Source organism: Lepidochelys olivacea (assembly GCF_965140295.1).
Source record: "Lepidochelys olivacea isolate rLepOli2 genome assembly, chromosome: 2".
Lineage (NCBI taxonomy): Eukaryota > Metazoa > Chordata > Testudines > Cheloniidae > Lepidochelys > Lepidochelys olivacea.
In genome coordinates this window covers 66,234,545-66,257,853 of record NC_140412.1, presented here as the reverse complement: position 1 = coordinate 66,257,853, position 23,309 = coordinate 66,234,545, and the positions used below count along the sequence as shown (strand labels likewise).

Below are 23,309 nucleotides of genomic sequence, written 5' to 3'. Positions count from 1 at the left end.
TTGGCAACCCTAAGGCCAGGTCATGCCAGATTTGCCCAGATCCCTGTAGGTGTTGATACAGTTGTATGCTGCCCCATGGGGAGCTTTAGCAAAAATTACAGGTGCTCATGGGAAGTACAATCCCTTACTAAGGCTGAGTTGGTATTGTGGGAAAAACATTAACTACTGGAATTCTGTGACTTTTGAGTCCTTGGTGTCTCAGTCTCAATATTAAATTAACACTAGTTTATTGCATTTAATTTCCTTGTTTTTAAAGAAAGAGGAGAAATGCAGCTCTATACAGCTTGCAGAGTTTTGTGGCTGCTTTCTTTCAAAGTTGTTGAGCTCCCTTAGCACCTAAGTCCTATTGTACTGAATGAGGCAGCACTCACTACAAGCTCAGTAGCCTCTTTACTAGGAGCCTAAATTATTTGCATGACACATGCACAGTGCACTTCTCTCAAAGCCCTGGAGCTCCAGAAAGGGAAGGCAAGAGTTAAGTAGCTGGAAAGTCTAAGCTTCTTGGTGCTCATAAGAGGAAGTACAAGCCAATGGCAGGGGCTTTGGAAAATGGCTTAACAGCCAATAGTGACTGGGCTAAGGAAGATCTGGGCCTCATCAAGGAAACATCACTGTAAGCTTTCACTTTGTTTTAAGATGGTGTTTGGGTAAATACTGTAACTGACCCTGTTCTGGGTGTTACTGTGAGTATTGTGGGATAGCAGTCCCCTCTGGTTGTCTGGTAGTATGCTCTGAGTTGCATGAGATTTGATGCAAGACTGGGTTGTACAGGCTCTACCCTTTTGTGGGTTCCAATAAGCACTCACATGCTTCAGGTAGAAGGATTCCCTTACTAGAAATGCCTGCCAGAAATTAAGAGGTGCAAATAGCCTAGGCACAATGGTTACAGACAGTAAAAATCAACCCAACACTTCCTAACCCAGGTACACAGGTGGCTGGGAGTTCTCTTGGCACTGATAGACTGGTGATGGGCAGCTTGATTTATAGGGAGGTAGTAAAAAAAGTACTGTTTTAGAAACAAAGACTCCTGTACTTGTGCAAACTCTAGTTTTCAAATCTTCCTAGGAAATAATGCCAAATTTTCAACACTCCTAACAACTCAAATTGGCCAAATCAAAATGATTTTTGGCAGCACACTAAAGAGCTATTTCCTTGCCAAATTTTAGCTTCCTTACCCCCAAATGTTTTGGCACTAGAACTGTTACAAATATTTTTTATTGTGGGAGGAAAATATTTTTTCCACTTTCCTTGTTGCCAAAGAAGACTGAATTGTCTTTCTCAATCTGTACAAAAAGCCATGACCCTTGCGTAGAGACTGAACCTGGAAAATTTCAGTGCGGTAAGTGAAAGTTTCAGAAAGCAATGAGCCACTGGAAACAGTGGGTTAGAATGGAAATGCTTAGACATCCTTAACCATGTTTGTGCTAATGCTCCAGCTATAGTATGCTAAATTGTTTAAAATAGTCACTGACATTGGTATAAGGCTGTGGCTCAACTATTATTAATGCTAGTGTACTTTCCTTTGCATTAATTTAAAACTGAACTGGCATTTTGCTTTGACTTCAGACTACTTTGCTAACCTTTTGATAATGGGGGATTTCCCTTGTCTTTGCTGATGTTCTTAAAACCACCCACCTCCACACAAACCCCCCCCCAAAAAAACAAAAAATAAAAACCCATGCTATAGCAGAAGTGCAACTTGCAGCTCCAAAACACTTATTCATATATTTACAGCTGAAAGCAATTTTCAACAGATTGCTACTGGGCAGCTACAGGAAGGGAGGGAACATTGCTTCATTATATTATCATTATAATTAGGGACACATTGGACATAAATAAGCTTTCCTTGGAACTGGATTGTGATTCCAAATTCAGGGTGTTTTTTTTTCCTAAAGATGATAGATGATGGACACACACACAGCACTTTAAATAGCAGCTGTCCCTTTTTTTTCATGTACAATATGTAAGAAAATGTTCCTTTATGAGCTGACCGTTGAGTAATTACAAAAATTCTAAAAGGTCTTTCACTATCTCAATTTGTCTGCTGGCAAGGATTATATGCTGTTAAAATGTCGTAAATTGTGGGAGGCATGTAGACTGATTATTTGTGTATTTGACTTGGTGTTTTCATCTGATCTGTACTCCTACCACACTGAAGGTTTCCACATGAAGTTCTAGAAAGTGACACTTCCGGCTTTCATTCTACAACACTACGGATTCATCACTGTCTTATTAGAACAACGCCACGAGCAGCACTGCACTACATTTCATGTTGTGTGAATAGTGGACGGCAAGCAACTCAATACAGAATCTTTCCCATACAGAGGATGCAAAGATTAATGAGAAAGAGCTATTGAATGTTATGCTATCAGTGTGTCCGCTGACAATGAAACTCATAGAAAGCAGATTCTAGAAGCTTTCTGGGGGAAAGATAGTCAGTTAGAGCAGACTCAATTGCCCCAGGAAATGAATAATAGGTCCAGCTCTGAATTTGACTGTTGGGCTACAAAGGAAAAGCACTTTCACTTTTACAGCCCCAAGCCCAGATCACCTCTTCCATGAAAATACCTCTGGGAGACTGCATGGTGTGTGCGTGAATGGAAGGGGGGGCACATGGATCCCCTAGGTGGCAGTTCCTTGGGGCTGTTCTGTCATGGTTGCTTCCCAGTGGAATGGCTTGTAGTTGTGCACAGAACCTGCCCGTCAGGTAGTCCCTGGGCTTCCATGCCACTCCACTATCCCCACAAATGTGGGGTATTAGCAAAGACACTAGCTCGGAGGGGACTATAGAAGAGAGAACGCAGCCACAAGGTACATTACTTTTGCCTGCTCTTCTTCAGCATTTAGAAGAAGGATGTCATCCACACATGCTACTCTGTCTAGTCTTTGACTAGCCACAGACTTTCCAGCCCTGTGGAAGAGAATCCAAATGGCTGGAACAGGAGGGCAAGTCTATGAAGACAACTGACCACCCTCTCCACACAAAGAAACGGGATTCATATAGAGGGAAACTCTGTATCCTTAATGCTGGGAAAAATACTGGCCTTGAGTTTAACAGTAGGAGAACCCTAGTTTGAGAGCATAGTTAGGGACAAGGCTCTGAGGAACAAATGTTTTAATCTACACTGGGTTTAGCTAAATCTATTTAAATTAAGTTAAGCTTTAAGTTAAATGAGTGCAACTTTCTGTGTAGACGAACTCTCAGATATTAATCTGACCACAATCCCCAGAACTCTTCTGGATCTCACCACAGCTATCTGAGAAGTCTTACTAAATGTCGGGTTAATCAAAGAGGGCCAAAACCTCATCAGGTGCAAGTTGGCTTCACAGCTTTAATTAATTCAGAGGTGCTCTTCTGATTTACAAGAGTTGAGGCTTTGACTTTCCCTTTTATTTATGTAATAATGCACTAAATTTCAGATGCACTAATTTCTCAACTAAAAATTACTTTAAACACCAATCAATCTTTTCATTTTTGTAGAATTTTACCCCCTCTTCAGGTCTCATTCTTCCATAGTTTAGCCCTAAAATATTGGAAAACACCTTTGGCACCACACCCCACAACCTCATCTCTGTTTTCCCAGGAGACCTTTGCCTACCACTCCCACACTAGATTAGGAGGTTGAAAAAATAATCAGTTATATATCACTAATCATCATCTTTTATTTTATTCCTTTTGTTGTTGTTATAGCTATACTGGATACCATGACATCACATTCTAGACCGGAATAACAAGATTGCCAAGAAACATAAATGAAAGTATTGTGTTCCCTTACGTCCCAAGCCGTGATCAGGTCACTTCAGTATTTTATTTATTATTTTATTCGTATATCTCCTCTTGTCCTAAAGGATTCCAAAACACACTATTTAGAAAAGCAATCAATATGGTGTAGATATTACTTACTATAATCTGATAGAGTTCCTTGCTTCAGTGTTAAATTACTGTAGCAGCCTCGTCCACAGATAACCAAAGCTGGTCTCTGAGTTCTCAGTTCAATAAACAGTGTTCTCTTTGACCAACAGACTTGCAATTGCAGTACAGCATTTGTCAAAAGCTCTCTTCCATCCTTAACTGAATTAAGTGGCACAAACACATTTGTGCTGCTGATAGTGACCGTGCTAGCTCTCCAGATGTCACTGTTGCGTCCTTTTGCCCCACATAACTCAGGCAATCTTGGATATTTTTCCAGAAATTTGGACAAAGACTGATTCAGTCCTTTGCATTTATTGAAACACACTGGGTCTGTATAGTTCATGGAGTTACAACAGCGAGAAGGACTTAGACTGCAATAACTAATTTATTAAAATGCTTAGTCTGAACTAGAGTTGCAGCAAGAAGTTTGCCAGAGATTTGGTCCCTTGTGAATGAGTCCCTCTAGCTCATTTGGAAGACTTGAACTCTTTTTTACCTATTAGGCTCAATAAGTGAACGTCACACCTGAGCAGAGCAACAGCACAAGGCTTATGCCACATTTATGTTCTACTTGCCCTGGACTCTGAGGGTTTTGTGGTGCATAGGCCTCATGCTTGCCAATATTGCTCTTAAATGAAAAAGCTACATTAATGCAAAATTATGCCCAAGACTTTGCACAAAGTAAGGAAATATATAGTTATGGTTCCCCCAACAACCATAACTTTTGGCCCATGTGATCATATGACGAGTCTAGGTATCTTTGCATATGAATTTAAGCATTATTTTACAACACCCAAAAGTATACTCAGTGCCTCACAGTATAGAAAATTTTCACATATCCCTTGCCCTAAAGAGTTTACAATATAATTTCACACTTGATGTGACAACACAGAAGAATGGACATGGGGAAAGAAAAGCAGGGATCACTGCAATAATATTACACAGAAAACCAACAAAGAGGTATGCTCAATATGGTCAAATAATTTTAATATCGTACATAGAGAGAGAGAGAGAGAAAGAGATAGAGAGAGAGAGATGCTCAGCACTTTCTGAAAAATAGGCCTTTTTAAGTTGTCTACAGTTAGGTACCCCAACACTAAGATATCCCAAATCACTAATCATGTCTCAAAAATCTTGGCATGTGTAATATATATATTAACTATTTCCTAGTTAGTTTTGGATTTAATATATAAACATTTATATTATATATATAAACATAATATATAAACGTTTATATATATAGTCTGTTTATATATATATACTAACTAGGAAATAGTATATATAAACTATTTCCTAGTTAGTTTTGTTTATATATATATGAACAAAACTAACTAGGAAATAGTTAATACTAAAGTGTCTTATCAGTGGCGTCTACCTAACACATTTTCTGGTTATTATAATTGCCACAGAATAATTCTCCTATCTCAAACAATACCTTGGATGTACATCTGTAAATGAACAGTTAAGGGAGGCAGCCACTCCACTCATCCTACATTCATTCTTCATTTACTATTGCAACAGGCAAGTTACACCTCCCTACCTAACCTTGAGTTGGTGCCCCTTATTCTTAATAACAAAAAGTTGCTCCCTAAACAGAAATTGGCGCATAAAATCTCCTTCAGATTTGTCCCTTCTTTAAAAAATGGCCACTGTTTCCTCATTTCTCTCAATGGGACTGAGATCAGCCTCAGTGGAGCCTTCCCAAAAGTGGGGTGTGCAGGGGCCCTACCCCCTTTGTGGCCCCAACCCTCCCCCTCTACTCGAAGCCCCACCCTGGCCAAGCCGGAAGCCAGAGCAGGCTGGGACCCATGGACCCTACACCTGCCCAGGGTGAGGAGACCAAGAGCAGCCCTCAGCCTGTGTCCCTGACCTGTGGGCCCCCCAGCCAGAGCAGCTGGAGGATTCGTAGCTCCCCACAGCTGCCGGGCTGCACGGCTCTCACCCCGTACCAGCTCGGGGGAAAGAGGATGGGTGGGTGTTGGGGGGTCAGGCCCAACCACTTTCAAAAAATAGGAGGGCCATGGCCCCTGGCCTCCCCTATTCCAGTGCCGGTGACTGAAACCACAGATTTTCCTTAGCAAATACGGCCTCTGCAGTGAAGCAAACCTGCCCTCAAGGAAGATGATGGCCCTGTATACTCTCAAGGAGGAGAGAAGAACTATCAAGGGCAGGTGGGTGGAGGCGGTAGCCATTTATGCTAAAAGCAACTTGTGGCTTCAGTCCCTTGTGAACTTGTGAACAATGAAGGTGGTGGCCATTTTCAGGAAATCATCTTAACTGATGGTCTTAGTTCCATTAGCAGTCATGAGAGATGGCAAGTATTTTGAAAGAAGAAAATTCTTTGAATTTTTCTGAAGGAGAATATTAGTCTTCAGCCACTGCTGAAAGTGAAACTTTAAATTATGAAGAATAAAGGGGAAATGATCATTAATCCTAAAAAAAAATACCTTCAAAACACACCGACCACATCATATCAATTCAGGATTCATGTCTCTGCTAATTTTTCTCTAGATAACCTCTAGTTCCTTTATTGTGTTGCAGTTTTGGGGACAGGAGAAACTGACTGTGGCAGTAGCAAATTTCTTTCCTGTTTTATACACTTTTTTTTAAGCAGGGAGAGGTGACAGAAGGGGAGAAGTGACCTTGAGACTTCCGTGTCTAATACAGGTAAGTTCAGTACCACAGCCCTCTCAATTAATATAAAATACTGCAATAAGCAACGAAGACTGTTCTTGGGGTATCCAGGACTGAGAATCATCTTGTTACCCCATGTCTCTAATGAGAAGTAGCCTTGCCTGTGGTGACTCACTGTTAGCTCCCTAACACCACCAGCCTGTTAGCCACTCCAGCACTCTCCTCTGGCTATGCCAGCACCGTCTTTCCACTGCAGGTTAACAATACATGCATTCCAGTCCCTCAGTTCCTTTGAATCATTCCCCTGGACAGTGGTTACTCACAAAAATCCCAAATCCTCAGCCCCCAAAGGAGCAGTGTACCGCAGTTTCTTAGTTTTACCTTAAATCACCACTCCAGTAATACACACAGCACTTGTAATGAAACAAAAGAAGGCATAATTCAGAAAGAACAGAGATTCAACTACAAACAGGAGAGTGGTGGAAACAAATTATTACAATACAAAACAAAATAATAAAATACCACATAGGGCTTAATAGTTACCTTTCTTAGCTAATAAAGTAGGTTTTCCCCATAAAGTTCAGTATATTGCAAGGCCAGCTGGTTTTACACGAACCAGGATCCAAACTTTTATGAAACCACCTCCCCTCCACAAGTTGTTTCCTCAGTGAATGGTCAGAGAGTGCCTCTCCCCATCTTGTGTTATACTGAAACAGTCTTTTGTCTCTATTCATAGACATGAAACCTCTGTCTGTTTCAATGTTCCTTTTTTACCCCCAAGTTGTTTCAATTGTTTGCAGTGGTCTCTGATAGTCTTGGATGGAGCAAGGTTAGACAATTGAGCCTTGCATTACATCACTGGCTAACCATGGCAGGGTGACAACTCCATCCTACTTGAATAGGCCATCACTGAGATGTATTATCTACTCCTGTGGGAATTCTGTGCCCCCAAAAAATCTGAGCACAATATTTTAAAATTCTGCATATTTTATTTGTCAATAATATATCTCCATGCAGCCTTGGACCTGTCCAGAAACACCCCAGGGCCCTGGCTAATGATAGCACGTGAGAGGGACAGAGTCTTGAACACACACCTGGCCCTGGCCCCCGATCCAGATCCAGAGCAGGCAAGCTCAGCCCAGCAGGATCCAAGTGTGGAGGGGCTTAGTGTGGGGTGAGAGGTTTCTGTATGGGGCAATCTGGATGTGGGTAGCTTGGTGGGGAGTCAGTTGGGATCTGGATGCACCGGGGCTTGTTGCGGAGTTCTGGGTACAGGGGAATGAGACTTTGCAGGGGGGTCCAGGTGAAGGTGCTTGGGGCTCCGTGGTGGGGGGTCTGGTGTGGTGGAGTGGGACTTGGTGGGGTGAGGGTTTGGGTGAACTGGTTGGGGCTCACTGGGATGAGGATCCAGGTAGCTCGTCGGGGTTGTCCAGGTGCTGAGGGAGTTTGGCTCATTGGTGAGGGGGTTCGAGTGCGGAGCGCTCAGCAGGAAGTGGTGTTGGGTGTAGGGTGGGGGTCCAGATGCAGAGGGGGGGTCTCTGTGGGAAGGTCTGGGTACAGGGGGACTCTGGATTCAGAAGATGAGGCCCTGCAGGGTGGGGGTTCAGGTGTGTGAGGCTGAGGCTTAGCAGGGGGTTCTGGGTATGGGGGATTCTAGATGCACAGGGGTTGGACAGACAGGGAGCAGCTCCCCCTACAGTGACCCCTCCCCCTGCAACTGAGGAGTGATGATGCCAGGAAGTGGAGTGGGGTGGAGAGCTTCCTACAACTGGGGGAGGTTCCTAGGCATGGGTCTGCCTGGCCCCAGCCCTGGCTGTTCCTTGCAAGGGAAGAGGAAGTCCTGTCCTCCCCAGCCCAGACAGGACCAGCAGCTGAGCCCAGCCAGGGCGCCATCCCCCCACATGCCATACCCTCCCCTGTGGTGATTTACCTCTCCACCAGCTGCTCTGGGTGCCCAAAATGTTGTGGCTTCCCTTTGCTTCCCTGTCATTTTCTGCAAAGAAATCTGCAGGGGACACAGATTCTGCAAGCACACAGTGGCACACAATTCCCCGAGGAGTAATTATCTCCTGGTGACTAACTCGTACAAGTCCATAGAGTTGTTTTCAAAGAACAGGGGACCCTTGGCTAATGAGATTCTGTGTCACAAACACTCGCTTCAATAATACATGCTAGTTTTATTTAAAGACTTTTCTTTTGACAGTCATTCAGTAAACTAATGTTTTAGCCATGACTAGCGACCTTTCTCAAGGCTTCTTCGAAATGAGTCAAAGATAACTCCCCAGATATCTGGAACAAATGCAATGTCAAAACATTGTTCTTTTGAATAACTGTCAACGTGTAAGATTAACTTAAATCAGTCTGAATTGAAGACTATGTGCTGCTATTATTTTGAAATGCAGATCACACCTTATACTCATTTGAGGGAACTGTGCAGAGAATTAACCTTGATAATTTCATCTGATTTTTGGGAAAGCAAACATGACACACCCCAGATCATTAAATATCAAAGTAGCTACTAATTGTTGTTTAATGTTCTTGTGCTGGAACTACTTAATAGCTATATTGTATTTAGCCCTTATGTGATCACATATGGTATGTCTGGACTGGAGCTTGTGTCCTGGATCAAACATTTGTGGAGTAACTAGATTAGCATTTACAATTGTGTGAGTCAACTCACCTTAATTAGCAACAAATTAACTAGAGTTAAAACAGGACATCAAACTCTAGTCTGGACAAACCCATGGTTTGGGGAAGTACTACAGATACTTTTGTCCCATCCTACAAGGAACAAGTAGTTGGGTTCACAGGTCCCCTCTTGTACACCATAACCATTGGAATTTGCTGATGGCACAGAGCGGAAGTATGCTGCACCCCATAAAAGAGTGTAGCAAATTATTTCCCCATGCCTTCTCCTTCTTCTCCCCCTTCCCCCAGCTACAATAGGGGATTCCTTGGTAACTGGTGTCCCTATACACCACCCCTTACTATGGGAGGCATGCAAACAGAATGGTCTAGCACTCAAGGTGATACATCTTTATATAATCTCTGCAAAGCTTACCAGTTTCGCTTGTGGGGATGAGTGCTACTTAATAGCTATTATCAAGGACCATAACTCCTCATAACTTACTGGGCTAGAATCAGACCAGATGTAAATGGGTACAGCTCCTGCATACATAGGTCTGAATTTAGCCTGCCATCTGTGCTGCTATTTATAATATTGGAAACTGGAAGTAAACCAAAATAAAAGATCCAAGAGCAACCTAGGATGAATACACCTGAATGAGTCAAAATAATTTTTAAGTGCTGGGTCTGGTGGTATCCAGAGTTTCTCCCTTTCTGGAAGCTTGACAAAGCATATTACGGCTGCTTCCATTATAGACAGCTCATGGATATCTCCTTTCACTTTAGTTGGGTAACGCTATCATTCAGTAACCAAAGGTTTCCTGTTCAAGTTTCACTGGGGAGGGATTTCTCACAAGTGTTGGAGTCAGATGGATCAGATTCTGAGTACTTGGTGCCTTACTCGCTTCAAGTAGTGCCTCTGAGTAATTCCATTAAAATCAATTGAACTGTGTGCAGAGCAAAGCACACTTCTTGTGAATAAGGCTATCAGAATCTGGTCCTAATACATCAAGATAATCCTTCATCTGACCTTTACTAAATTAGGACCATACTATTCAGCCTTTATTCATACTGGTGAGCACCAACTTTCAGAAGTAATCTCACTAAAGTGAATAAGAGTTGCATGATCCAGTTAGTTTCCTAAACCCTGAACCACAATATCTCATCTATTTTAATGTAACCATTTTTATTCTTGGTAGGATGCACTCGTGCATCTGGTGTATTTTTAATAAATAAATATCATTAACCTGAATATTTCATGTATAAATATGCTGACACACTTGCAAGTGAAAAGATGAATAGCTAAAAGATTGTGGTTGCATGCAAAAGAGTGACGAGTGCTTTTCACCTTGAGAAAAATATTTGTGGATTTCCACGGCAGATCTGCTTGAACCATGGGAGGTATCTATTGATGCTGTTCTTGTGTTCTTTTATGATTCGTTCTATTACATTTCCGAAGGTTCTCATGATCATTCTACTGCTAGGGGCAGGGATCAGCTGAACTTTCATTAATCAAAAATTATTACACTGGATTGACTTCATGATTCAGAAGAGCAGGCTGCAAATTGCCAGAAACTGGGAGAAATCAGGCTCTGAGTTGCTTCTCCTTTTGGTCCTTTGTGCAAGTAAATACAGGGAGCTGGAGGTGTGCTAAATCAGAGGTGGGCAAACTACGGCCCGCAGGCCACATCCGGCCCGCAGGACCATCCTGCCCAGCCCCTGAGCTCCTGGCCTGGGAGGCTAGCCCTCTGCCCCTCCCCTGCTGTCCTCCCTCCCTCGCAGCCTCAGCTCACTGCGCCACCGGTGCAATGCTCTGGGCGGCGGGGCTGGGAGCTCCTGCTGGGCAGCGCAGCTGTGGAGCTGCAGCCTGACCCAGTGCTCTGTGCTGCACGGTGGCATGGCTGCCTTCAGTCAGGCGGTACGGCTGCCTGTCCTGGTGCTCTGGGCAGCGCGGCTGTAGCGCTGCCGGTCACCAGTGCTCCAGGCAGCGCAGTAAGGGGCAAGGAGCAGGGGGAGTTGGATAGAGGGCAGGGGAGTGGGGTGGAGGTCAGGGGGCGGGGGTGTGGATAGGAGTCGGGGCGGTCAGAGGGCGAGGAACAGGGCAGGTTGAATGGGGGCAGGGGTTCTGGGGGAGCAGACAGGAAGGAGAGGGGGGGTTGGATGGAGCAGCGGGGGGCAGTCAGTGGCAGGGGTTCTGGGGGCAGTCAGGGGACAGGGAGAAGGAGTAGTTGGATGGGGCAGGGGTCCTGGGGGGCCATCAGGGAACAAGGGGGGTTGGATGGGGCAGGAGTCCTGGGGGGGGGCCGTCAGGGGGCAAGAAGCCGGGAGGGTCGGATAGGGTGCAGGGGCCAGGACACGCCTGGCTGTTTGGGGAGGAACAGCCTCCCCTAACTGGCCCTCCATACAATTTCGGAAACCCAATGTGGCCCTCAGACCAAAAAGTATGCCCGCCCCTGTGCTAAATCCACCCAACTATGGCAAGCAGACATGCTTCTTGTTAGTTAAAATATCATCAGGTTTTTATCTAACAGCTTCAGTGTTGTGTAATGTATTGGAAAGAATATATGGGGCAAAATGTACCTTCAGTGCTGCCCCATGAATCAATTATGAATGGGTGTCTACACAGTATACAGATAGGTGGGCTCTGTGGGCATGTGTCTGGATTCTAGCTAAGAAGGAACCCCTAAAACTGTGACTCTGTGAGGACAAATCAATCCAATTAAAAAAGGGACTTCTGCTACTTCATCCCAAGTGGTTGGTCCCTCTGCTTCTCAAATCCTTCCTGGCACCCACAAACATTCCTCAGGCTAAAATGATCCCTCCTGGGTTAACTCTTAGTTCACAAAGGGTCCTTATTAGACCAGCAACTCTTAAGCATTTCAATGAGAATTAGTTAGATGCCTGTCCAGACATCAGATCTTGGCAAACCCCATGTCCTTATTCTCCAGGAACATCCTATTTGAAAGGACGACCACGCTCCAGCTGCACTCCCCAGATCAAGTGGCTCCTCCTCCCTATGGATGCTGCTACTCCTGACTGGGTAGAAAACGCTTCTCTTCCCACTTGCTGCTTCTGATGGGATTGAAAGGCTCCAAAGCTCCCCTTCTCTCTGCTGCTCCTCTTGACCATGGGAAGAGCTGTTCTTGGACTACTTCTCTTCCTCTTCCCCACCCTTCTACCCCTGCAAGGGAAGGAAACTCAGAGGCTCCTGCTGGAAACTGCTCTTCCACTGTGGCACTCCTTTTCTCAGTCTTCCAAAGCACTTCCTCTGGTGCAGCCTCCTCCATTGGGAGTTCTCCTTCCCCCCTGCTACTGCTGCCCTATTCCTGATAATGGTTCCTTTGGTCAGAATAGCTGTGAAGAGAGTTTGTTGTGCAACATGGAGTTTAAACTTCTTTCAACTCAAACCTAAAAGCGTGGTCTTATCACTGTACTTATAGGAATGATCTTATGGGAAGTTGCAGTTTCAGTTCTTTCAGTTTCAGTTCTTCATCAGTGTTCTGACTGTATTCAAGGTAGGCTGCATCCATTTCAGGGCCAGTTCAACCAATGTGATTACAAAAGCATGAATTCCTGGTCCAGATGCTTCTTAGATACCTTTTCCAGTTCCTTTCTAGAATTCACAAGCTGTTTTGTCCAGTGCATTCTCCACCATGTTAAATTTGTCTGCATTTTATCACCTAGAACAGTGGTCCCCCAACTTTTCAGCATCACCCCCCCTTACCCCATCCATGCCCCCCTGCCTCCTGGAGCCAGGGCTCCTGGGGAAGGGTGTGGGGGTGCAGACAGGGGTAAGGGAGCCAAGGCTGGGGCTGCAGCTGGGGGAAGGTCTGGGGCTGGGAATGGAGCTGTAGCCAGGGATTGAAGCTGGGGGTGGGGCCGGGACCAGGTGTTGAGATGCAGCCAGCCTGTGATTGGGGGCCGAGACTAGGGGCAGGGTTGGGAACTGGGTGTGGAGCCAGGGCTGGGGCTGGGAGTGGAGTAGGGCTGAGTGGCATTCTCCATGGCTCCTAGGGGGAGTAGCCCAGGCCCTGCCACGCCTCCCCCACAAATGTTCCTCTGTGCCACCCCTGCGGGGGGGGAACCCCACAGTTTGGGGACCTTTGATAGAACATTATGACTGCACCTACAGTGTGTGAGTAATTTTAGAATAATATTGAAAATATTTGTTTTCAAATACTATTGAAAATCAGGAGCTGAATACACTGGCATTTCAGATATGGTTTCACTGATTGCTCACAAAGAGGAGGGATGGGAGACTGAAGAATTTATGTATTTTCTGACATAAGCAAAAATATTTTCTCATAAGCCAGTACAGAAGTAACAGCACTTGGCAAAAACATGTCAAGTGCTTTCTGCTGAAAAGGTGTACTGCGTATATTGTCAGTAGAGCACAGCGTTTGTTGTGTGTCATTTGAAATGGGTTGGGAATGTAATAAAAGAGACCTTCTTGGTTATTCATTTTCATACCACCAGCCATGGGGAGCAATTTTATCTCTTCCAAGAGCAAACCGTTTGCTTTTAAGAGCTATTTTTATGAGCCACAGAGATAAATCGCCTCAACCTTTCCCTCAGTTTTGTGGCAAAACTTTACTAGAGGAGATTTGCAGCATCCTTCAGCACATTACAGTATGTTTTGCACTTACCAACATATAAAGCCTACATATACACAAGTGTCAAAACTGTTTCCTTTGTTACAACTCTTGTTTATTATATGTTAATCACTGTCTCACTCTCTTAATATGGTGTTTTTCCCTAGCACTCCACTACACTCATAGGAATTAAATTTGTATGCTCAGAGGCAATCATTCCACATACAGAAATAATTAGCAAGAATTTTGCTAGTCATCAAGTTAACTGTTCTTGCAAAGGAATATGTATTCTATTCTGCCTCCATAACCTGTAGTTGGTTCTTAACTAGAAGTTTGCATTTACATAAACCCCAGCTAGATCACAGTACTCATCAGCATAAATTAGACATTCTCTGATTCTTTTTTATGTAAAAGCCAGAGACCAATTTATGTGTACAAAAATGTGAGGAATTTACTCATCCTAGGACATAAGGTCAAGCATCTGTTTACTGCAAAATATGGCATTAGACCTATTTGATCCTTATCTGAGGGATAGGATAAACTGTTGCATAGAATCCTTCTGTTTTCACTTTAAAAGCCATTGGTAAGTTTAGTTGAGGAACTGGTAAGGTGCTCTGAAGAGCAGGACGGTTAGTCTGCAAAGTGACTTCTGCAAGACTGTATAAACTCTTTGGAATTATCATGAAAGCCTTTTCTAGGAATATTTTAAGTATATGACATTTCTTATATTTATAGCAAAAATAAATGCTACTAGTTGACAAAACAAGTAAACATCCTAACCTGAAACCTAGAAGAATGAGCAACAAAAAAAAAGGATAGGATATTCATGAAACCCACTGGTGCCCCAAAAGATCTCTTACATTTTTTCCTCCATTAAGGGGCAGGAGAGAGGCGTGCTTAATTGTGACAAATTAAGGATGAATTCACTTGGATATGTTAGCAAGCCTATGAATCTCTGTATAGTCTACTTGTTTTGGGGTCATTCCACTTGTACAATTGGCATGTCACAATGAATGTATTTTGCTTTTGCTTTCTGCTTTTTTCCAATTTACGCTGAGAATAAACAGTTCTGCAAAAATAGTTATTTTTATGGTATGCCGGACATTGCACTCCCTGTACTGAAAGGTTTCAGAGTAAATACAGCCGTGTTAGTCTGTATCAGTAAAAAGAAAAGGAGTACTTGTGGAACCTTACAGACTAACAAATTTATTAGCGCATAAGCTTGCGTGAGCTACAGCTCACTTCATCAGATGCATACATTATGTGTTACATTTTAATACTGTATTTGCCATATGCCCATTCTTGTACTCGTCTTCTGCCTTTATGCATTTTATAAGATACACTTCTTTCACTGCTTTCATTTGGAGGAATACTTTAAAGTCTTGTTTTGACTCATAATATCACAAATAACCTGTTTTTTGCTTAGTCCAATTTTTAATTGTTCAAATTCAAATGACTTAGCTATTTTATGTAGGTCTCCAACATAATAGTCACTGATCTCACTTGACAGCTGATATCCTTTATAAAGACGGTGCCTTTCCCAAATAGTATTTTTCAATTCACCTCATACAAATACTGTAGCACAATCTCTTTGTCATGAAAGTGCAATTTACAAACATAGGGGGTTTTTTGTTACATAACTGCGGTCAAAAACAAAACAATGTAAAACTTCAGTGCCTACAAGTCCACTCAGTCCTACTTCTTGTTCAGCCAATCACTAAGACAAACAAGTTTGTTCACATTTACATGAGATAATACTTCCCTCTTCTTATTTACATTGTCACCAAAAAGTGAGAACAGGCATTTGCATGGCACTTTTGTAGCCGGCACTGCAAACTATTTATTTGCCAGATATGCTAAACATTCGTATGCCCCTTCATACTTCGGCCACCATTCCAGAGGACATGTTTCCATGCCGATGACGCTCGTTAAAAAAATAATGCATTAATTATTGCTTGGGGAATAACTCCTTGAATCATAACTCCTTGGGGGAGAACTGTATGTCCCCTGCTCTGTTTTACCTGCATTCTGCCACATATTTCATGTTATAGCAGTCTTGGATGATGACCTAGCACATGTTGTTCATTTTAAGAACACTTTCACTACAGGTTTGATAAAATGTAAAGAAGCAGTGTGAGATTTCTAAAGATAGCTACAGCACTCGACCCAAGGTTTAAGAATCTGAAGTGCCTTCCAAAATCTGAGAGGAACAAGGTGTGGAGCATGTTTTCAGAAATCTTAAAAGAGCAACACTCTGATGCGGAAACTACAGAATCCAAACCACCAAAAAAAGAAAATCAACCTTCTGCTGGTGGCATCTGACTCAGATAATGAAAATGAACATGTATCAGTCCACTCTGCTTTGGATTGTTATTGAGCAGAAACTGTCATCAGCATGTCCCCTGGAATGGTGGTTGAAGCATGAAGGGACATATGAATCTTCAGTGCATCTGGCATGTAAATATATTGTGACACCGGCTACAACAGTGCCATGCAAATGCCTGTTTTCACTTTCAGGTGACATTGTGAACAAGAAGAGGGCAGCATTATCTCCTGCAAATGTAAACAAATTTGTTTGTCTGAGCAATTGGCTGAACAAGAAGTAGGACTGAGTAGACTTGCAGGCGCTAAAGTTTTACATTGTTTTGTTTTTGAATGCAATTTTGTACATAATTCTACATTTGTAAGTTCAACTTTCATGATAAAGAGATTGCACTATGGTACTTGTATTAGGTAAATTGAAAAATACTATTTCTTCTGTTATTTTTACAGTGGAAATACTTGTAATCAAAAAATATAAAGTGAACACTGTACACTTTGTATTCTGTTTTGAATACAATAGAAATCAATATATTTGAAAATGTAAAAAACATCCAAAAATATTTAAATAAATGGTATTCTGTTATTGTTTAAAAGTACAATTAATCACAATTAATTTTTTAAATAGCTTGATAGCCCTACTATTTTCATGTGATACAACAGAGTTCTGTTTTTTTATCAGAGACTGAATTTTATTTTCTGGTCACTAGCGAGAAATATGGGCAAAAATAACAAATGAGTGTAGCTGGTCACAACATCCTTTTTTTGTGATAAACATGTTTTTTTCTAAATGTCCTACAAAAACTGTTTTGCTGAAAGACAAACCTACCAAAACCCTATTTTTAACCAAAAACATTTACTGAAACTTTTGGTTTTCAGTTTTTCATACAAAAATATTGTTAAACTTTAACCAAAATGAAAATTTTCTGTGGAAAAACTTTGTTTTGCCTGAAAAGTCATCTTTCACTTTAAAAAAGTTTTGCAATTTTAAAAATGAGATTCAACTTTAGAAAAGGAAAAATAATCCAAAGAAAGTATATGCAACGGAAGGGAGACCCCTAAAAAGCTGAAGTGCTGAAAAGAGACTTAAGGATGAAGTGTTTCTGTGTGTGGAATGATTGGTTCTGAGCATACACATTTAATTAGACATGGGTTTAAGATGCAATATGGCTGGGGGTGGGGGGCGGGTGGTGGAAGGGAAGCAAACTTGGGCTGAAAACACAAAGATATTGTCCATCAGAGGACATTGGTATTGGAGCAATCGCATCTTGAATATTACATTTATGTCAGGGCACTACATTGCAAGAAAGATACTGACAAACTTGGAGGTAATTCAGAGAAGAGCGGCAAATAATTGGTCATATAAATAATAGAATGCTATGAGGATTAATTTATGAGGAACTATTAAGTCTAGTGGTCATTGTCAATGTTTAAATAAGAACCATATGTAGAAGCTGATGTATTTGCTGCTCGTGCAACCACAGGATGCATCATCACACTCATTCAGTGCTCTGTAAACTTATGAGCACTTTTTCCTTTCACACTCAAAAGAAATAGTACGTGACACACTTTGAAATGTTGCAAGTTGCTACATTATAAATGCAGAGATATGAATGAGGAAATAGAGTTAATTAGAATTCTTAATACACACTGGCGAACTAAAATTGTGTGTGGTAGCAGAGAAGATTGAGGCAGGATACATTCCATCCACCCAACACTTTAAAAGAATGGAGATAAGTTAACGGGAAAGACGTGTATTCCTTTCCATCTTTGTACTGTCGTCAGTATATCAGTAACTCAGTCCAACACCCCCTCTGGCTTTCAGTTCCATCTCCAACAGATACCAAAAAGTAACATACCAGTGCAAAATATTAACAGTGCCCTCATATACTTTGGTATCAGCTATACACAGATCAGCACATCTTATTAACATACCTTCCATGCATTTGGGAACATGTTCTTCCTCACCACTACTGAAGTCCCTGTTTGGGTAGGTCTACCCAGGGATAAAAGCCCTGTGGCACAGTCACGGCTGGCTTGGGTCAGTTGACTCAGGCTTGCGGGCCTTGGGCTGCAGGGCTAAAAATCACTCTGTAGATGTTCAGGCTTGGACTGGAGGGTCCCAGAACTTGGGCTCCAGTGCAAGCCCAAAAGTCTACACAGCAGTTTTCAGCCCCAGAGCCTGAGCCCTGAAAGCCTGAGTCAGCTGACCTGGGCCAGCCATGGGTTTTTTTATCCTTGTGTAGACAAGGAGTTTGCTGTAGAGAGCAAGTGCAATTCTGCAAGGAGTCCCAATATGGTAAAGGAGAGGTCAAGAGTGTCTTACATTTCTTGCAATAATAACACCTACAAGCCACTCTTTTTATCAGCAGATCTCAGTGGTTTACAAAGGAGGTCAGTTTCATTACCCCCATTTTGCAGTTTGGGAAAGTGTCTCACTTTTCTTTGTACCCCTTTTGATCAATCCAGTGAAAAACTGCCATAAATAGTGACGTTAAAATTTATTATTCTCTATCAATTTTTTTTCCATGAAATCACTATGAAAAATTCAAATAGTGTTAAACATAATCCTATGTTCTGGTTTTGGCAATTTCAATGAGATTTTTACAGAATAAAGGTAGAAAGCTCCTGCCAGAACAGAACTTTGCTATGCAATCTTAAGTATGGTGCTTTTATCACTGTACCATAGTTATCAGAAATATTTCCGATTTTACTTCACCATGCATCCACCAGATAGTCGCCAAATTTCCCCATCCAGATCCTCTTGTAAGTCCACAAAAGCGGCACCTGTCACTTCCCTTCACTGCCACTTTCCCCATTCACACCCTAAAATTGTCCTGTCCCAAGTTCTCTACCAACTCAATTGATTCCCCAAATCTTAGTCTAGACAATTCCTTACTCCTTGTGCAGCAACCACATCCACTCACTCAATAGAGATGCAGAAAAATGAAGGGAAAAAATGCTGAAACTTTCATTTTCCAAAACAGATCCATTTTGGAAGGTTTTTTTCTATTTTTAAAAAGTTTACTGTACTGAAAATAGTTGGATTTTGTAAACAGAAAGCCTTGATAGCATTTTTGGTATGAGCAAAAAAAAAAAAAAAAACTGAGGGAAAAAAAGTTCAAATCCAGTTTCACAAAATATTAAAAGCCATTTTTTAACCAAAAAAGTTTTGTGCAACTCTCCACTCTCTTGCAGCAAACTTTGAAGCCCTTTGCCATTTTCAATTATCTTTATCCCATCCAGTTTCTTCCCAGTTACTCCTACTCCCTTATAATGCAAGCAAACTCCCTTCAGACCCACAACCAGTTTTCCTTTTCTCATTTAAATCTATGCTACCAGGTCCCTAGAGACTTCTTGCTCCTTCCATGGCTGAATCACCATGTTTTGGTCACTCCACTTTGTGCAAACCATGTGTGTGACTTTTGGTCCTTTTGTTCGCTCTCCCTCACCACACTCTTTTACATAGACTTGCCAGGACAATATTAAAAAGGAAATTAGAGATGTCATAAATATAAAGGGAAGGGTAAACCCCTTTGAAATCCCTCCTGGCCAGAGGAAAATTCCTCTCACCTGTAAAGGGTTAACAAGCTAAAGGTAACCTCGCTGGCACCTGACCAAAATGACCAATGAGGAGACAAGATACTTTCAAAAGCTGGGAGGAGGGAGAGAAACAAAGGGTCTGTGTATCTGTCTATATTCTATCTTGGCTGGGGATAGACCAGGAATGGAGTCTTAGAACTTTTAGTAAGTAATCTAGCTAGGTACGTGTTAGATTATGATTTCTTTAAATGGCTGAGAAAAGAACTGTGCTGAATAGAATAACTATTTCTGTCTGTGTATCTTTTTTGTAACTTAAGGTTTTTGCCTAGAGGGGTTCTCTATGTTTTTGAATCTAATTACCCTGTAAGGTATCTACCATCCTGATATTACAGGGGGGATTTCTTTATTTCTATTTACTTCTATTTTTATTAAAAGTCTTCTTGTAAGAAAACTGAATGCTCTTTCATTGTTCTCAGATCCAAGGGTTTGGGTCTGTGGTCACCTATGCAAATTGGTGAGGCTTTTTACCAAACCTTGTCCAGGAAGTGGGGTGCAAGGTTTTGGGAAGTATTTGTGGGGGAAAGACGCGTCCAAACAGCTCTTCCCCAGTAACCAGTATTAGTTTGGTGGTGGTAGCGGCCAATCCAAGGACAAAGGGTGGAATATTTTGTACCTTGGGGAAGTTTTGACCTAAGCTAGTAAAGATAAGCTTAGGAGGTTTTTCATGCAGGTCCCCATCTCTGTACCCTAGAGTTCAGAGTGGGGGAGGAACCTTGACAAGAGATCTTAAGGTTTGGAAATAAAGAATTGAATGCCTGCTCTGATTAATGTGTAGGTAGATTATTGTATTGATCTCTGGTTTCTCCTGCATAACACTAATCCTGCATTTTCTTGTGATTTTTTTAAAAGATGTGAATACACATCATTTTCTTACACTATTGTGAGTAAAATATCTTAAGTTTCCAAGCCTCAGGCTATCCTTTCCAATTGGTGCTTTAGCCATCTCAAGATTATTCCAAGGACTCTCATGTTTTCCCACTGTTTGAGAGGGGAAAATATTAAAGTATATGTCTCCTTTGCTGTTTTATCAAACTGTTTGTTTTTAGATCTCAAGGCAGTAAATCACATGGTTACTTGAAGGGATAAAGGGAATGTACTGACTACATTCAAAGATCCATTAGTAAATAAGTAGGCTTAATGTTGCTCTCGAGAGTTGTTCCGCAGCTTCAAATGGCTAGGAAACATAAAATTATAAACATAAAAGTAGGAAAAACTATACTTTTACACTGCGCTCTCTCATTGCACTGGCTTGAGATTGTGGTCTTCAAATTATATTTTTAAAGCAACATATTTTAATAAAGTGACTTGCTTTCTAAACTATAATTTATTAACAGTAATGGATTATACAAAACATAAAAGCCAGTAATTACACTGGTGCTAGAATATTTAAAGGGTATCTCAGAATGCATTTCTCTTATTTTTAGCAATTTAACACAAAGACAAATTATTCTGGATGGAAACTTTAAGTACAAACACTTTATTCAGGCATATTTTTATCTCCAGACTAAAAGTACCAACATTATACAGTAGCTTGGACGTGCTCTAACAAGCTGAAACTATGTATGTATTCAGGGTGCTAACAATGCTCCTTATGAATCACCTGGTCTTTCCATTCTAGGGGCAACACCAGGAATTGTCATGTCAACTACCAAGTCTGCATTTCTGACTATTTTTTGCCAAATATGTTTTAGAAGAAGGGAGTTGGCCTGGCACAGGATAAACTGTTAAAGTCTGTTGGACAGAAAACTCAAGTTTAACTACAACTCAAAAAGAGCTATTAAAAGAATTGAAGATGTCCCGTAACTTAGAGCTTCAGCTGAGTGAAAAGGCCCTGGTGTAGGGCGGAGTTCCCTATATATGTTTAGTCATGCTTACTTATGCTTGTTTCACTGTTCACATTTGAATTTACTGTACATTTGTATTAAAATAATTAGTTACAAAGCATTTTGGAAATGGAATCCATCTTTTAAAATGAAGTCCAGTTTTGGTTGTTTACAATTCACTTTCACACCTTTTCATTTGGCGTGGGAAACAGGGTTTGCCACAGAAACTGCCTCTGAGGAGACTGGATCAAACCGGTCTGGACTAGAACTTTCATGACACAGAAGGCATAAAAGGGCTGCACACCCTGTCAGTGGGGCTGTGCATCTGAGAGGCAGCCAGTGATTGTCATGTCTGTGTGGGCATTGAGAACTTCCTTCTCCATCTTACCTTATCTCACCAATCTGGGTATCTTCCACCTGAATCTACTTACCTTGTTCCTGTTTCCAGTGATTGCCAACACCAGTGGTCTCCTGGTTCCAACCCAGTGACGGTCCTGAGCTCCTCCTGTCCGCAGTAACCACTGCGTGCACAGTTGCAGGTCCAGGTCCCTACGAACCCAAGCAACAGAGAGACTGTCACTTAACACCCACACCTGCTCCCACTTGAGATCCATCCTTTCAAATACAGTAAAATTCTGGGGTACCTTGGTTTCATTTGTTTTGTTAGAAGTGTAAATTGCCAAGGGTTGTATTGGGGACCGGGCTTCAGACCCATCGTTGGGCAACCACATTGCCGTTTTATGGTTTTAGTCTGTTTTATTCTTTCCCCACCCCTCTTCTCCCTGACATTGTTAATAACGCTTTTAATAAATTTCCTGTTTGTTTTTGAAGAATTTTGCTCTCTGGTCTTCTGTTACCTACCTGGTGGTCAGTGGGAAGATTTTAGTTAACTTACTCCGCAGGTGATTAGATACTGTTATTGCCAGTCAAAGAACCTGGCCCTGTTACCTGAGACCATGTAACAGTTGTGGCAACCGCGGCAGGACTGGCAGAAGAGTAAGTCCTAGCATCTGCCAGTCTGCTTGGTTTTGTTTTGTCCCTTTTAGTTTTGCTTTGTGGTTGCATCAGTCCATCAACTCAGGGAGGGAAATCCCAAGAGGGGGTCAGCAGTCAAAGACAAGCTGCTGGGTGGCTAAGGTTGCTACCACCCTTCTACAGTTTGGCAATTGGGGGCTGTGACCCTTTGGCTGGAGAGCAGTCCCAGGGATCTGGCTAACCACACAAGGTGTTCAGGAACCAGTCCCATCAGCCTAGGTGGCAGAGAAGCAGGCATTGGTCTGTTGTTTTTTTTTTAAGTGAAGGCTTGGGTTCCAGGGAGAAGGCATGACCGGCCTGTCTGCCCATAGGAGCTTGCGAGCAGCAGCACAGATTAAGTGAGGCCCCCCACGTAGTGCCGTTAATGTGTCCCAGCCGAAGGGGGTCCATGGGACGTGGCTGCAACAAGGGTCCTCATCAAGGTCCAGGAAGTTGGCAGCAAAAGCCCTGACCGTAAGCAGTGTGGTGGGCTAAGGTAGGCTCGCCTGCTAGGGAGCTACCTATTTGGGACTGTACTGGTTGATGGTGAGTCAACCACCTGCAATGGAGAAGGTCTTCGGACTATCAGGTTGGACACAGCAGCTCAAAACATCTTTAGAGTATTGTGTTTCTTTATTTGGTAAAGGGCACAACCCCTGGGGGGGCGTTATTTTGCAGGGAGGATGCCCTTCAGAAACTGGGAAGGGCATGGGAGCAGTACACGATCTGTAAACCGCCGCCCAAAATGAGGGTTCAGAAGAGAGCTCTGTTATACAGGCTCACGAT

At 42.3% G+C, this 23,309-nt stretch overlaps 1 long non-coding RNA gene across 1 annotated transcript in view; it reads left to right on the top strand.

The window, feature by feature from the left end:
* Positions 1-22,342, top strand: part of LOC311515276 — an 84,874-nt gene extending 62,532 nt beyond the window's left edge. Inside the window, exons 3-5 of the long non-coding RNA XR_014710098.1 lie at positions 3,692-3,794; positions 6,525-6,580; positions 21,305-22,342. This is a non-coding gene — a long non-coding RNA (uncharacterized lncRNA). The remainder of the gene's footprint in view (positions 1-3,691; positions 3,795-6,524; positions 6,581-21,304) is intronic.
* Positions 22,343-23,309: the final 967 nt, after the last annotated feature.